We start from the raw sequence: 15,545 nt of genomic DNA, 5'->3' as shown, positions 1-15,545 counted from the left end.
GTGATGCCAACCGACTGTCCCTCTCTTCACCCACCTCCTGCCACCATTCCTGAGAGAGAATTGGCCAGTGTCACAGTATCTGACCCACCATGCATTCTGGGGAGGATGGCAAAGAATCCTACGGAAAGTTCCAAGCGCCGACTCCTATCTGACATGTGTATGACGTTGATCGCAACCTACCGTTTCAGGGAAGACAAATACCAATATTTCACCAGGCCTGGACAATCCTGGAACCCTACACGCTTGACACTGAAGGCAGAATTCTGGAAGTTGAACATAGTGCTACAGATTTCACTAGGACTGGAAGGTCGTGCTGCAGAGGTGGGCGGGTCAGTGAGAGTTTTAGGCACGTCTTCACCTTCTGCCCTTAGGACTCAAAAGACACGGAGTCCACCCAGAGGCCAGAGTTTTCTTTCTTCAGCATCACGTCTGCTTTGCAGAGCCCCTGTGGAATCTAAGTTCTCATTCTTCCTCATTTGGCAACAGGCATCCCTAGATCTGGGGTGGGGACAGTAGCTGCCTCACAGAGCACAGGCAGCTTGAAGGCTCAAAGTGGGAAAGACGGGATGTTTCCCATTAAATGTTGCTATGCTAAAATGAAACGATGTCTGGCTTGTGTTAAAGCAGAGGCACATATATATACTACCTGTATTGAACAGGTGATAGAGTTTGGGTGTTTGTCCCTTTCAAATCTCATGTTTAAAAGTAATCCCCAGGCCGGGCATGGTGGCTCATGCCTGTAATCCCAGCACTTTGGGAGGCTGAGGCGGGCAGATCACTTGAGCTCAGGAATTCAAGACCAGCCTGGCCAACATGGTGAAATCCCGTCTACTAAAAATACAAAAATTAGCCAGGCATAGTGGCTTTCATGCGCGTCCACGTGAAGAGACCACCAAACAGGCTTTGTGTGAGCAATAAAGCTTTTAATCACCTGGGTGCACGCAGGCTGAGTCTGAAAAGAGAGTCAGCGAAGGGAGATAGGGGTGGGGCCGTTTTATAAGATTTGGGTAGGTAAAGGAAAATTACAGTCAAAGTGGGCTTGTTCTCTGGCAGGCAGGAGTGGGGCCGCAAGGTGCTCAGTGGGGGAGTTTTTTGAGCCAGGATGAGCCAGGAAAAGGACTTTCATAGGATAATGTCATCAGTTAAGGCAAGGACTGGCCATTTACACTTCTTTTGTGGTGGAATGTCATCAGTTAAGGCGGGGCAGGGCATTTTCACTTCTTTTGTGATTCTTCAGTTACTTCAGGCCATCTGGGCGTATACGTGCAAGTCACAGGGGATGCGATGGCTTGGCTTGGGCTCAGAGGCCTGACAGTGGCACACGCCTGTAGTCTCAGCTACTTGGGAGGCTGAGGCAGGAGAATTGCTTGAGCCCAGGAGGCAGAGGTTGCAGTGAGCCAAGATTGTGCCACTGCACTTTAGCCTGCGCGACAGATCTAGACTCCATCTCAAAAAGTAAATGAATAAAAGTAAGTAAGTAAATGTAATCCCCAGTGTTGGAGGTGGGGCCTGGTGAGAGGTGTTTGGGTCATGAGGGCGGATCCTTCATGAATAGCTTGGTGCTGTCCTCACAATAATGAGTGAGTTCTCACTCTGAGTTCACGTGAGATCTGGTTGTTGAAAAGGGTATGGTGGCCAGGCACGGTGGCTCACATTTTTAATCCCAGCACTTTGGGAGGCCAAGGCAGGAGGATGACTTGAGCCTAGGAGTTTGAGACCAGCCTGGGCAACATGGCAAGACTCTGTCTCTGTAAAAAATGAAAAAATTACTGGTCATGGTGGTGTTAGCCTGTGGTCCCAGCTACTCAGGAGGCTGATGGGGGAGGATCACCTGGAAGGTGGAGGCTGCAGTGAGGTATGACTGTGCCACTGTACTCCAGCCTGGGGACAGCCCTGTCTCAGAAGAAAAAGTGGGGGGGTGTGGCACCCACTCCGTCCCCTGCTGACTTTCTCACCATGTGATAGGCTGGCCTCCCGTTCTCCTTCTGCCATGATTAGAAGCTTCCTGAGGCCTCACCAGAAGCTGAGCACATATTGGTGCCATGCTTCTTGCACAGCCTGCAGAACCATAAGCAATTAAATGTCTTTTCTTTATAAGTTACCCAGCCTCAGATATTTCTTTATGTCAATACAAGAACAGAGTAACACAAAGGGATAATTCAGAATTTAAAATGAATACAAAAAAAATACAAACGGTAAGCCTTCTTCATACCTGAGTAGTATCTCCCTCACACATTCAGCACAGCCCTGTTCCCCAGCACTTTTTTTTTTTTGAGACAGAATGTCACTTTGTTGCCCAGGCTGGAGTGCAGTGGCACCATCACAGCTCACTGCAGCCTCGACTTCCTGGGCTCAAATCATCCTCCCACCTCAGCCTCCCAGGTAGCTGGGACTACAGGTGTGTGCCATCATGCCAAGCTAATTTTTTATTTTTTGTAGAGAAGAGGTCTCACCATGTTGCCCAGTCTGGTCTCCAACTCTTGGGCTCAAGTCATCCTCCCACCTCTGCCTCACAAAGTGCTGGGATTGCAGGTGTGAGCTGCCACACCTGGTTCCCCATCACTCTAATCTAACACTAATGTTCTCCTTCAATTTGAGTGAAATACAATTTCCTGAATCATCCTGAGTGACCTCCGGTTGTCCTCACTGCTCATTACATGCTAATTATAATGCATTAGCATCTTAAAAGACACTCCCACCAGCACCATGACAGTTTACAAATGCCATGGCAATGTCTGGAAGTTACCCTATATGGTCTAAAAAGGAGAGGAACCCTCAGGTCCAGGAATTGCCCATCCCTTTCCAGGAAGACTCATGAATAATCCACCCCTTGTTTAGCATATAATCAAGAAATAACCATAAAAAACAGAAGCCCCCATCCTGGCTAACACGGTGAAACCCCATCTCTACTAAAAAAATACAAAAAAAAAATAGCCGGGCGTGGTGCCAGGCACCTGTAGTCCCAGCTACTCGGGAGGCTGAGGCAGGAGAATGGCTGAACCCAAGAGGTGGAGCTTACAGTGAGCCAAGATCGCGCCACTGCACTCCAGCCTGGGCGACAGAGCAAGACTTGTCTCAAAAAAAAGAAAAAAAAAAAAAAAAAAAAAAAACAGAAGCCCTCAAGGCTGCTCTGCCTATGGAATAATCATTCTCTCATTCTTTTACTTTCCTAATAAACTTGCTTTCACTTTCTGGATTCACCTCAAATTCTTTCTTGTGCAAGATCCAAAAACCCTCTCTTGGGGTCTGGATAGGGACCCCTTTCGGGTAACATAACCATGAGAAAACCACAGAAAAATCCAGATTGAGGGACATTCTACAGAATTCCTGACCTGTACTCCTCTAAACTGTTAAGGGAATAAAAAACAGGGAAAGCCTGAGAAACTGTCACAGACACAGACTAAGACGATGTGATGACCAAATGTAATGTGGCATCCTGGATGGAATCCTGAAACAGAAAAGGGATGTTAGTGGAAAAACATCCTTTAGAGAAAGAATGTTAGTGAAATCTGATTAAATAAAGTGGCAAATTTAGTTAGTAGCAATGTACTGATGTTGTTTGCTTGTTGTGACAAATGTACCATGGTGACGTAGATGTTAACAACAGAGGCTCCTGAGTGAGGGTACATGACAGCTCTCTGTACTATCTGCAACTTTGCTATAAGCTTTAAACTATTCTAAAAGAAAAGGGTTACTTAAAATAAAAAGGGAGGTCAGGTGTGGTGGCTCATGCCTGTAATCCCAACACTTTGGGAGGCGAGGCGGGTGGATCACTTGAGCTCAGGAGTTCGAGACCAACCCGGCCAACATGGCAAAACCCCTTCTCTACTAAAAATACAAAAATTAGCTGGGCGTGGTGGTCCCAGCTACTTGGGAGGCTGAGGCAGGAGAATTGCTTGAACCCGGGAGGAGGAGGTTGCAGTGAGATGGCGCCACTGCATTCCAGCCTGGGCGACAGAGCAAGACCATGTCTCAAAAAAAATAAAATAAAAAGGTAAAAAAATAAAATAAAATGAAAAGGTAAGGCAGGGGCATGGGGGAGGGCAGGAGGATCTGGCTTTGGTTTGGAAGGGGAAGGAAAGTTGGGAAGGCAGAAGCCCCAGCAGATCTTTTCCTTTTTCTTTTCTTTTTCTTTCTTTTTTTTTTTGAGATGGAGTTTCACTCTTGTTGCCCAGGCTGGAGCACAATGGTGCGATCTCGGCTCCCTGCAACCTTGGCCTCCCAGTTTCAAGCGATTCTCCTGCCTCAGCCTCCTGAGTAGCTGGGATTACAGACGCCTGCCACCACGCCTGGCTAATTTTTTGTATTTTGGATTTTCACCATGTTGGCCAGGCTGGTCTTGAACTCTTGACCTCAGGTGATCCACCCACCTCAGCCTCCCAAAGTGTTGGAATTACAGGTGTGAGCCACCGCGCCCAGCCGTCTTTTTCTTTTTTTAGAGATAGGGTCTTGCTGTGTTGCTCGGGCTGGTTTCCAACTCCTGGCTGAAGCCATCCTCCTGCCTCAGCCTCCCAAGTAGCTGTGATTACAGGCCTGGAGAACCACTGAGCCCTGCTCAAGGCTGCAGGTCTTGAACAAAACAGGCATCCCTGCCCCCCGCATCCCTGAGGAAGTGTCTTCCTATGAATGAGACTCATACCTGTGGATAGAGGAGAGGTCTAGCGCCGAACTTCTCCAACTTCAATGTAGACAAGAAGCTCTCAGGAAAATCTCATTAACATGTGGATAATGACTCAGCAGGCCTGGGTGGGCCCAGCAATTCCGCTTTTCTTTTCTTTTTCTTTTTTTTTTTTTTTTTTGAGACAGAGTCTCGCTCTGTCTGTCGCCCAGGTTGGAGTGAAGTAGCGCAATCTAGGCTCACTGCAACTTTCGTCTCCCGGGTTTAAGTGATTCTCCTGCCTCATCCTTATGAGTAGCTGGGATTACAGGTGTGTGCCACCACACCTGGCTAATTTTTGTATTTTCAGTAGAGATAGGGTTTCACCATGTTGGTCAGGTTGGTGTCAAACTCCTGACCTCGTGATCTGCCTGCCTTGGCCTCCCAAAGTCCTGGGATTACAGGCATGAGCCACCGCACCAGGCCGCAATTCCACTTTTCTAACTGGCTCCCAGGGGCTGCTGATACTGCCGGTCCCAGGACCACACTCTGAGTTGCAAGAAACTGGAGAGTTGGATGTCACCACTCCCCTGGGGGTAGGGGAAGAGATGCCGAAAGGAAAGGCTGCCACCCTGAGGTCGCACATGCCCTACCTTGCTCAGCTCCCGGCGAGCGGCCCGAAGGAGAGCAGAGCGCGGGCTCCACAGCCTCAGAGAACAGGCTCGATTCTGGTCCCCCACTGCCAACTGTCATCTGTGATCAGCCTCAGGTAAACCTAGGTCCACTCCGCGCCTTGGTCTGCTCTCGCCGCCTAGGACTCTCTGAGGGCCCTACACTGTTACTCTCCATCTTCATTCTCTTGGGCTCAGACCAGGACAAAAAAAATAATGCACATTTTGTCTCCACACAGAAGTCCACAGACCTGCACTCAGGCAGGTGCCTCACCCCGCACCCCAGTCTCTTGCCTCCGTCTGTACAATGGGCATCGGAACTCCCAGTACCTACGTCTCCAGGTTGTTCCGGGGACTGAAGGAGGGAATCAGAGGCAAGGGGCTCTGCACACCGTGCAACTGCTTGTTGAAATGACTGAGGCACCTGCCAAAATAGTTTCAAATGCTTTACAAGGTTTGTATTTTGCTTTTTAAATTATTTATTTATTATTATTTATTTTTAAGAAGCAGGGTCTCACTCTGTCACCCAGGCTGGAGTGCAGTGGCACAGCCATAGCTCACTGCAGCCCCAAACTCCTGGGTTCAAGTGATCCTCCCGCCTCAGCCTCCCAAGTAGCTGGAACCACAGACCATGCACCATCACGCCTGGCTATTTTTTTATTTTTGTAAAGATAGGGTCTCACTATGTTGTCCAGGCTGGTCTCAAACTTTGAGCGTCAAGAGATCCTACCACCTTGACCTCCCAAAATGTTGGGATTACAGGCATGAGCCACCATACCTGGCTATAAGCACAGCTGTAAAAATCAAATTAAGGTGGTTTCTTCACAGCAGATGTGAGGAAAAGAGAAGGAAGTCTATGCTGTTGACCTCTGTTGGGTCATAGACACATTAGGAGTCTGATAAAAGCTATGCCACCACCACGCAGAAAAACACACTTAAGGCCAGGTGCAGTGGCTCACGTCTGTAATCCCAGCACTTTGGGAGGCTGAGGCAGGCAGATCACCGGAGGTCGGGAGTTCGAGACCAGCCTGGCCAACATGGAGAAACCCTGTCTCTACTAAAAATACAAAAATTAGCCAGGCATGGTAGCACACATCTGTAATCCCAGTTACCCTGGAGGCTGAGGCAGGAGAATTGCTTGAACCCGGGAGGTGGAATTTGCAATGATCCATGATTGTGCCACTGCACTCCAGCCTGAGTGACAGAGCAAGACTGTTTCAAAAAAAAAAAAAGGTCGGGCGCGATGGCTCACGCCTGTAATCCCTGCACTTTGGGAGGCCAAGGCGGGTGGATCACGAGGTCAGGAGATCAAAACCATCCTGGCTAACACGGTGAAACCCCGTCTCTACTAAAAATACAAAAAATTAGCCGGGCGTGGACGTGGGCACCTGTAGTCCCAGCTACTCGGGAGGCTGAGGCAAGAGAATGGCATGAACCCGGAAGGCGGAGCTTGCAGTGAGCCGAGATCACACCACTGCACCCCAGCCTGGGTGACAGAGCGAGACTCCATCTCAAGAAAAAAACAAGAAAACACACTTAAGCACATAGTCACACAACTCTGCTCCCAGTTGCAGAGGATTCTGGACACTGGCTTGAGAATGTCAGGTCTAGAGGCTCCTGTAAGCTTAAAGATAGAAGGAAAACACAAGCAGGCAGCAGGCGAAGATGGTGGGTGGAGCTGATGTTCCCAGTTCTCAGTGTCAGCAACACTGCCCCTGTGCCCGCAGTCCTGAGCTCCATCAGAGGCCACTCGGAATGCACTCTGTGCACCACCCTCCATCTGCCTGCGTGCAGGCTCCCCCAGCCAGGGCATCCCTTTCAGCTGCTTCTCTGGGAGCCTCAGGAATCTCAGCTATTGCAGCCAAGGCAGAGCAGCCTTGGTCCACTGTCACTGCCTGGGACTTCCTGAGCGCCCCACAGGGTTACTCTGAGTCTTCATCCTCTTCAGCTCAGGCCAGGACAAAAAAATAATGCACATTTTGTCTCAGCACAGAAGTCCACAGACCTTCACTGGGAACTCAGAAGAAGCAGAAGGAAATAAGAAGATCCTGGCCGGGTGCTGTGGTTCCCACCTGTGGTCTCAGCACTTTGGGAGTGCTATAGTCCTAGCTACTTGGAGGCTGAGGCAGGAGGATCACTTGAGGCCAGGAGTTCAAGACCAGCCTGGGCAACATAGTGAGACCCCATCTTTATTTATAAAAAAAACAAAAACCCAAGAAGATCCAAAGGCATGAAAATGGTCCATTGCACCCAGGACCTCTCCCTGACCCCAGATCCTTGGCCCAAGCTGGCAGCCCTGGTCTTGGTTTTCCCTCTTCCAGCTCCTTGTCCCTGTCTCAGGCCCCTCCTTCTTAAATGAGACCTTTATTGCTGTTTTCCTTATAGTCTCTCCCACTCCTCCCTCTGTCCCTGTCCTCAGGAGCTGTAAAACCATGCCCCAGAGAGTTAAGGAAGCCAATGACTAACAGAAATTCTTTTTTTTTTTTTTTTTTTTGAGACAGAGTCTCTCTCTGTCGCCCAGGCTAGAGTGCAGTGGCGCAATCTCGGCTCATCGCAACCTCCTCCTCCTGGGTTCGAGCGATTCTCTTGTCTCAGCCTCCTGAGTAGCTAGAACTACAGGTATGTGCCACCACGCCCGGCTAATTTTTTTGTATTTTTAGTAGACATGGGGTTTCACTTTGTTGGTCAGGCTGGTCTTGAACTCCTGACCTCAGGTGATCCACCCGCCTCGGCCTCCCAAAGTGCTGGGATTATAGGCATGAGCCACCGCGCCTGGCTAACAGAAATTCTTGAGTTTGCAGAATGGAGGTTAAAAAAAGAAACAACTACCGGGGGGGCACGGTGGCTCACGCCATGCCTGTAATCCCAGCACTTTAGGAGGCTGAGGCGCGAGAATCGCTGAGGTCAGGATCACCTGAGGTCAGGAGTTCAAGACCAGCCTGGCCAACATGGCAAAACCCCGTCTCTACTAAAAATACAAAAATTAGTCAGGCATGGTGGCACACGCTTGTAATCCCAGCTACTCAGGAGGCTGAGACAGGAGAATCACTTGAACCCGGGAGGCCGAGATTGCAGTGAGCTGAGATCACGCCATTGCACTCCAGCCTGGGCAACAAGAGAGAAACTCCATCTCAAAAAAAAAAAAAAAAAAAAAAGGAAAAGAAACAACTGAAACTCCCTCTGCTTATGAGATCAAAAGAACTGGCTAACACTGGTTGGAACCCATATGGACAACTGGAGTCTGTACAGGATGAACTTGCTGATGGCACCGACTGAATTTCCACTGCATGTTTCATACTAACTCCCCTTGAATTTGCACATGTGACCCATGAGATCACAGGAAGAGATAACTGTGAATGCCCAGGGACTTTCCAGATCTCCCCTTTCCTTTCACCAATCATCTGCTCATCTCAGAATCCACCCCCTGAACCTTTTCTAATAAAATTACTGCTTTGAAGCCAGGACGAGGAGACAGATTTGAGCTTCACAGTCATGTCTGCTTGTGAGTCAACTTGCAATAAAACCCTTTCTTTTCTCAAAACCTGGCACACTGGTTTTGAGAAAAGAAAGCCCCCTTTGGCTCATAACAATTGTATATGAGAACGATGCAGCTGTCCCCAGGAAGAGAGAAGAAACTGCTAATTTCCCACCAATATCCATTCCTTCCTTGTTTTGTTAGTATGCCTGAGTTTTGGTTGGGCACATGATCACATGACTAAAGATTATACTCCCCAGCCTCCCTTGCAGCTTAATGAGTCAATACAACCAAATTCTGATTGATGGTTAGGACGAGATCAGATGTATGCCACTTCTGGGTTATGACCTTAAAGGAATGGGTGTGTGCTCCCTTTGCCCTTTCCTTCTCCCCACTGAGTGGGAGGCAGACATGATGGCAGAAGCTAGAGCAGCCACTTTGAGCCCACCAATGGGAGTTACCATGAGCCCCAAACAATGACTGACTATGACTGACTGTAGTAGGTGCTCAGTAAATAATTTTGGAGGGTCCTAACTTACTTAATCCTCAAAATAATCCTATCAAGCAGGTACTACTATCATTCCAACCAAGTTTACGGGTAAGGAACCTGAAACACAGGTTGAGTAATTGCTATAAGGTCACCAAGGGCAAGATTTGATTCCAGGCAACCTGGTTCCAGAGTCCATGCTTTTAGTGATGACAACATATAGAACAGAGATCTATACACTGAACTGTTATGTGAAAAAGAATAGACACCTATCCCTGTTAGTCTATGTATTAGGGGATCTCTTTGTCACAGCAGCTTAACTATACCTTAACATACCCTCTGTGTCACCCCAGAGGCAAACATAGGTCTCCCCCTCTCCACACTCCCCCTAGGTCCAGTAACCAAGCAGGCAGGCTCCTGGGAGGCTTCTGAGAGGGCTCCCTAGGGGATGAAGTTTCCTAATTGGTTCAATATGTTTTCACTCCAGCCTCTATATTCCTAAAAATCAGAAAAGTCTTCATCCCACTTGGGTCACCAGCTGCTGAAGTACCATGCACACTCACAAGCCCTCCCTTTCCTCCAGCCTATCAACACAAAGACATGGGTACACACACGCTACACCCCAATGAGAAAACAGCCCTTCATCTCCAAAGGGTAGTGTTTTCTCTGAGTTATTTAAATTAACTAACATTTCAATAGTTTTGCAGTTTATAAGCTATCGCCATGGAACAAGGGCCTGGTAAAGTAACCAATAAATATTATTAAGTGAAAACAGTTAATTTCAGAACAGGACACACGCTCTGTTCTTATTTCTACACACATATGCACACATCTATATGTTTGCAAAAACGCAGCTCTGTCTGTGGAAGTAGTGGCTGCTAATAACCACTGTGGGAGATGGAACTGGTCTTAGTATCACCTGCCTTTACAGATGAGGAAACTGGCTTAGCGAGGCTGAGGAACAGCTAGAAGGAGTGAGACCCGTGCATTGCTCCCCTCCCCCACAGCTCAAAGCCCTGCTCTTTCTATTAGACCTATCTCCTGTCATTCTAAGTCCATGTCACTCTAGCTTATTGTCCCCAGAGTCTGCCCAGCTCACTGCTCCCTGCCCCATCTTTGGAAGAAAACCAGGGATGTGGAGGGGGCATCTCTGGGAGGGCTATTCTGGGAGGCCTCACTGGCTGCTTATGATCAGTAACACTAGGTATTCCAAGGCAGTAGGTCTCACCCCCAGGGACAAAGAAATCCCAGTAGCTGGAGACCATGACAGAAATGTACCACAGTTCAGCCTGTGTATTTTTAACACGTTCCCCAGAACTTGATGTGAGTTTCTCAGTGACTGAAACTGATATTAAGTAAGCCCAATTTTTTTGTTTTTTTGAGACAGAGTTTCCCTCTTGTCACCCAGGCTGGAGTGCAGTAGCACAATCTCAGCTCACTGCAACCTCCGCCTCCCAAGTTCAAGCAATTCTCCTGCTTCAGCCTCCTGAGTAGCTGGGATTACAGGTGCCCACCACCACGCGCAGCTAATTTTTGTATTTTTAGTTGAGACGGGGTTTCACCATGTTGGCCAGGCTGTTCTCGAACTCCTGACCTCAGGTGATCCACCCGCCTCAGCCTCCCAAAGTGCTGGGATTACAGGAATAAGCTACCGTGCCCAGCCCCAATTTCTTTTTGAAGAAGGTAATTGGCATGGATATTTTCCTTCTTTCTTTTCCCCCACAGAGATCAGTTACATATCTTTGGTGGGAAAGGTGGGCTGGGAAGAAAAGGCCACTCAGTGTGGAGCCCTGGGGAGCTGCAGATAAGAGACCCTCACATGCCCACAAGGATGAGCTCTCTGAAGGAGGGGGCTGCCCCTCCTGGACTCCAGTCTTGGGATCATTCCCCCTTCTGTGTTCAGAGCTCACTGCTTGGGCCAGGAGAAGGTTTTCCTGGGCTTACCAACACCTCTACATCTGGCACTGAAATTCTTGAATAGTCACCAGCATTTGGACTCAAATGTGCCTTTTGCAAAGCACCCTCTGGAGACATTAGCTCATCTGACCCTGAGTGCACCCCCTGAGACAGAGAATATTATGCCCAACTCACAGATGATGAAACTGAGGCTTTGAGAGATGAAGTGACTTGCCAAAGTCCCACAGCTAGGAGGTTACAGACTTAAGCCCAGGATTTCTGATCCCACATGGCAGGTGGATTTCCTCATTTGGAAGTCATGCTGGGGAGGAGTAGATAGGAAGGGGAGAGATTCTGCAGTTCTCCCAGAAGAGTCTGGGAAAGGGAAAGAAGGAGCAGGCTGCTTCATAAAGGGAAGATTCTCAGGCCCCACCAATTCTATTTCAGTGGCTATGAAGTGAGGACTTGAAATCTGTGTTTTCAAGCTCAGACTAGCACAGCCGGGCCCGTCAACAGCTCTCCCTTGCTGCCCTCCAATCCTAGGGGAAGGGAAGAGGGACACGAGGTATCCTGGCTGTAGTGCAGTGACTCCAGGGACCCCAAGATGTCCACTCTGGGAGGACACTCTGCCAGGGAAAACTACTTAAGACCCCAAGAGAAAAAGGATGGAAATGGATGGAACGGGGACAGAGGATCTCCTTCACCTCTTTCCCCACCTAAGGCTTGGGGCTCAGGATTCTCATTTTCCTGCTACTTAAAGTAAGTGGAAATTCCCAATACTTGTGGCTAATCTGTGTCTAGGGGGGAGTCCTGCTCTCTGGACATGGCAGGTGGGCAAGAGGGGATCGGGGACAGAGTTCTGGGAGACTTACAAACAATCACAGAGCATCGCCTCGAATGAAAGGCCGTCACCAGATCTCAGGTCACAAGGGACTTTTGAAGCCCGGTACCCCTCCTGTCACACAGTAAGACACAGTGCTCCCCTTTCTCTAAGGACAGTCTCAAAATCGAGGACAAAGACCTAGAGCGACCTTAACAGACTGCCTCCTCCCATACCTGCCCAGGGGTTCTTCCCACTCTGATCCTTGCTTCTCCTAAACGTTCAGGGCTGGAAAGGTCCTGCAGTTGGGTGGGAGTGGGTCTCAGGAGTGGGTCTTGGGTGAATGTGGCTCTGCAGGGTCAGGGGTTCAGTGTCAAGACATGGTGGCAGCCTGAGCTGGTGTAAGGGAGTGTTTGGTGCACCACAGAATCAGTACGTGTGTGTGTCAGGCATGTGAGGGCCCTCATGGGGCACAGAACTTCCTGCTGCACCCACTACCTATTAGGTTTTCTGTCAGGATGTCACCGGAAGTTCAGGGATCACTGGCTCTTCTGGAAGTGCCAGGCAGCGCTGTCGCCACCTCTCACCATTCTTTATCTACTCTGAACAATTCGCCCAAGACCCATGGACTGAGCCTGGGTTGGCACTCACTCTTCCCCTGACCTTTCCATCTGCAGTGTACTAGCTGGGGAACGTGGCCCGTCCGTCAGGCCTCATGATCACACTGTAGAGAGAGAAATTTATTTTTATTTATGCATCGTTACTTTTATTTATTTATTATTTACTTATTTTGAGACAGCGTCTCACTCTGTCACCCAGGCTGGAGTGCAGTGGCGTGATGTTAGCTCACTGCAACCTTTGCCTCCCAGATTTGAGTGATCTTCCTGCCTCAGCCTCCGGAGGAGCTGGGACTGCAGGCATGTGCCACCACACCCAGCTAATTTTCATATTTTTAGTAGAGGCAACTAATTTCTCCTTGTTAGCCAGGCTGGTCTCGAACTCCTCATCTCAGGTGATCCGCCGGTCTCAGCCTCCCAAAGTGCTGGGATTACAAGCATGAGCCACCGTGCCCAGCCTATGTATTTATTTTTTTGAGACGGAGTTTTGCTCTTGTCACCCAGGCTGGAGTGCAATGGCACGATCTCAGCTCACTGCAACCTCTGCCTTCCTGGTTCAAGCGATTCTCCTGCCTCAGCCTCCCGAGGAGCTGGAATTACAGGCGCCCACCACCACGTCCGGCTAATTTTTGTATTTTTAGTAGAGACGGAGTTTCACCATTTTGGCCAGGCTGGTCTCGAACTCCTGACCTCAGGTGGTCTACCCTCCTTGGCATCCCAAAGTGCTGGGATTACAAGCATAAGCCACCGCGCCCGGCAATTTCTGCATTGTTACTTTTAAGTGACAAGTAAACATTGAATATATTTATGCTGTGCAATATGATGTATATACTGTGGTGCACGGGAAGAAATTTCTAACCTCCCAGGTATCCTATCAGCTGGGAGGAAGCCGACCCCACAGCAGAAAGGAAAGAGGTAAGATTAGCGCAGAACTCGCCGAGCAGGTGGAACTCAGCAACACTGAGTCTCCCTTCCCTGTGCAATCCCATGAAGATTGGAGGAACCCTTGTGCGCCTTTGGGAAAGAGACTTCCTCCCTATAGGCAGGACAGCTGAGATGACCGCGAGCCAATTAGAGGAATTTCGCAGCCTCCAGCCCCGCAGCCCGCCGCAGTGCCAAATAAAAGACGGCAGAGGGCGCTCCTACCTAACCTTTCCCATGCCGCGGAGGGTGCCAGGACCGGAACTTTGCGAGCCGAGAAAGTTCTGATTCTGCCCGCAGTGTTCTGATATTTGCCCGCAGTGTACCGGGGATTGAGCTGGGGGCCGGGCTCGGGTAGGAATAGGGAAGAGAGGGGCTCATAAGTAGAACTCCCCCGCGCCTTTTTTTTTTTTTGAGACGGAGTCTCACTCTGCCGCCAGGCTGGAATGCAGTGTGGCGCGATCTCGGCTCACTGCAACCTCTGCCTCCTGGGATTACAGGCGTGAGCCACCGCACCCGGCCAGAGAACCCTTTTTTTTTTTTTTGCTCCCCACCAGCAGAGACATGGGGTGGTCCCTTCCTCAACCCCACGCCAAACCCAAACCCTGAAACAGTGTCCCGCACATCTGCCGGGTCCAAGTGAGAGTCCCCTAGCCACACCCCTGCAATTCCTTGCGGCCCTCTATTAAAGGCTCCGTTCCAAGAAGTGAGAGTGAGAGGCCGGGCGCGGTGGCTCACACCTGTCATGCGGAAGCTTTGGGAGGCCGTGAGTTATGATCATGTCACTGGACTCCAGCCTGAGTCAGAGTGACAGACAGAGACCCCCGTCTCTATTTTTAAAAAGAAGTCCGGGCACGGTGGCTCACGCCCGTAATCCCAGCATTTTGGGAGGCCGAGGTGGGAGGATCGCTTGATCCCAGGAGTTCAAGACCAGCCTGAGCTATATAGTGAGACCTCGTCTATACCAAAAATTAGAAAAAAAAAATAGCCAAGCGTAGTGGTGCGCGTCTGAGTCGTACCAGTTACTCAGGAGGCTGAGGTGGGAGGATCGCTTGAGCCTGGGAGGTGGAGACTGCAGTGAGCCGAAATAGCGCCACTGCACTCCAGTCTGGGCGATAGAGTCTCAATAATAGTAATAATAATAATAATTAATAATAATAATAATAATAATAATAATAATAATAATAATAATAATAAAGTGGGGGTGAAGCGTGCTCACGCAGGAGCTTGTAGTTTGGGAGTGGGACCGCGTCAGGGTGGCTATGCGGACTCCGGGTGGGTGGGGAAAAGGGGTGGCTGAAGGGCGGGCCCTGCTACTAAGCGTCAAGTACCGCTAGGTGGCGCTCGAAGCCCGCGTCGCAGAGAAGCGCAGCCTTTCGAAGACCTGTGCTCAAGAAGGGGCGGGCTTGGAGACCCGAGAGGGCTGCAGGAAGAAAGAGCCTGGACCCTAGGACCCTCCCCGAAACAGCGGGATGGCCTGGGTACACTGGGCCTATGGGGCAGCCATCGTTCTCCCGAGGCTTAAAAGGGGCGAGGTGAAGAGGGGGGCCAAAGCGTGGCAGGCGCTGCGAGGGAGAGAGGAGGCATCCCCCGGCCTTCCCCAGGACCTGGAGGGATGGGAGACTGTGGTCGGCACACCTGCCTCTCTGGATTTATGGATTCCGTTCTGAGACTGCTAGGAGAAGAATTCGGGGTCTTAGAGGCCACATTTGGCCCAGGAGTCAAACATACAAGGGCACGCTCAATTGTTTTTCTCCCAGGATATGCGGGTCTGTGTATGAGCAGCTGCTCTGGGCTTGCGACTGGGAGGGCAGAGGGTGTAGACTCCCGCGTCCCGGGGCTCCCTTCCTCGCTCTTCCTTCGGACACCCACAGCAGCTGCTCCTGGGGAATCTGCCCCCAAGTTTCGAGGAACTGCCCCCCAGCGCCCAAGAGGAAAGGGGAATGGGGCTGTAAACGTGTCTAACTCAGACCCGTTCCCCAGATCGGAATTAGTTTCTCGCGGACACCCCCGCGCCGCGGGCCATTCTCTGCCTGGGGCCTTTCCTGGATCGATCCATAG

This window comes from Hylobates moloch, unplaced genomic scaffold, assembly GCF_009828535.3.
Source record: "Hylobates moloch isolate HMO894 unplaced genomic scaffold, HMol_V3 SCAFFOLD_3, whole genome shotgun sequence".
In the NCBI taxonomy this organism is placed as follows: Eukaryota; Metazoa; Chordata; class Mammalia; order Primates; family Hylobatidae; genus Hylobates; species Hylobates moloch.
Note: the sequence above shows the minus strand (reverse complement) of the source record.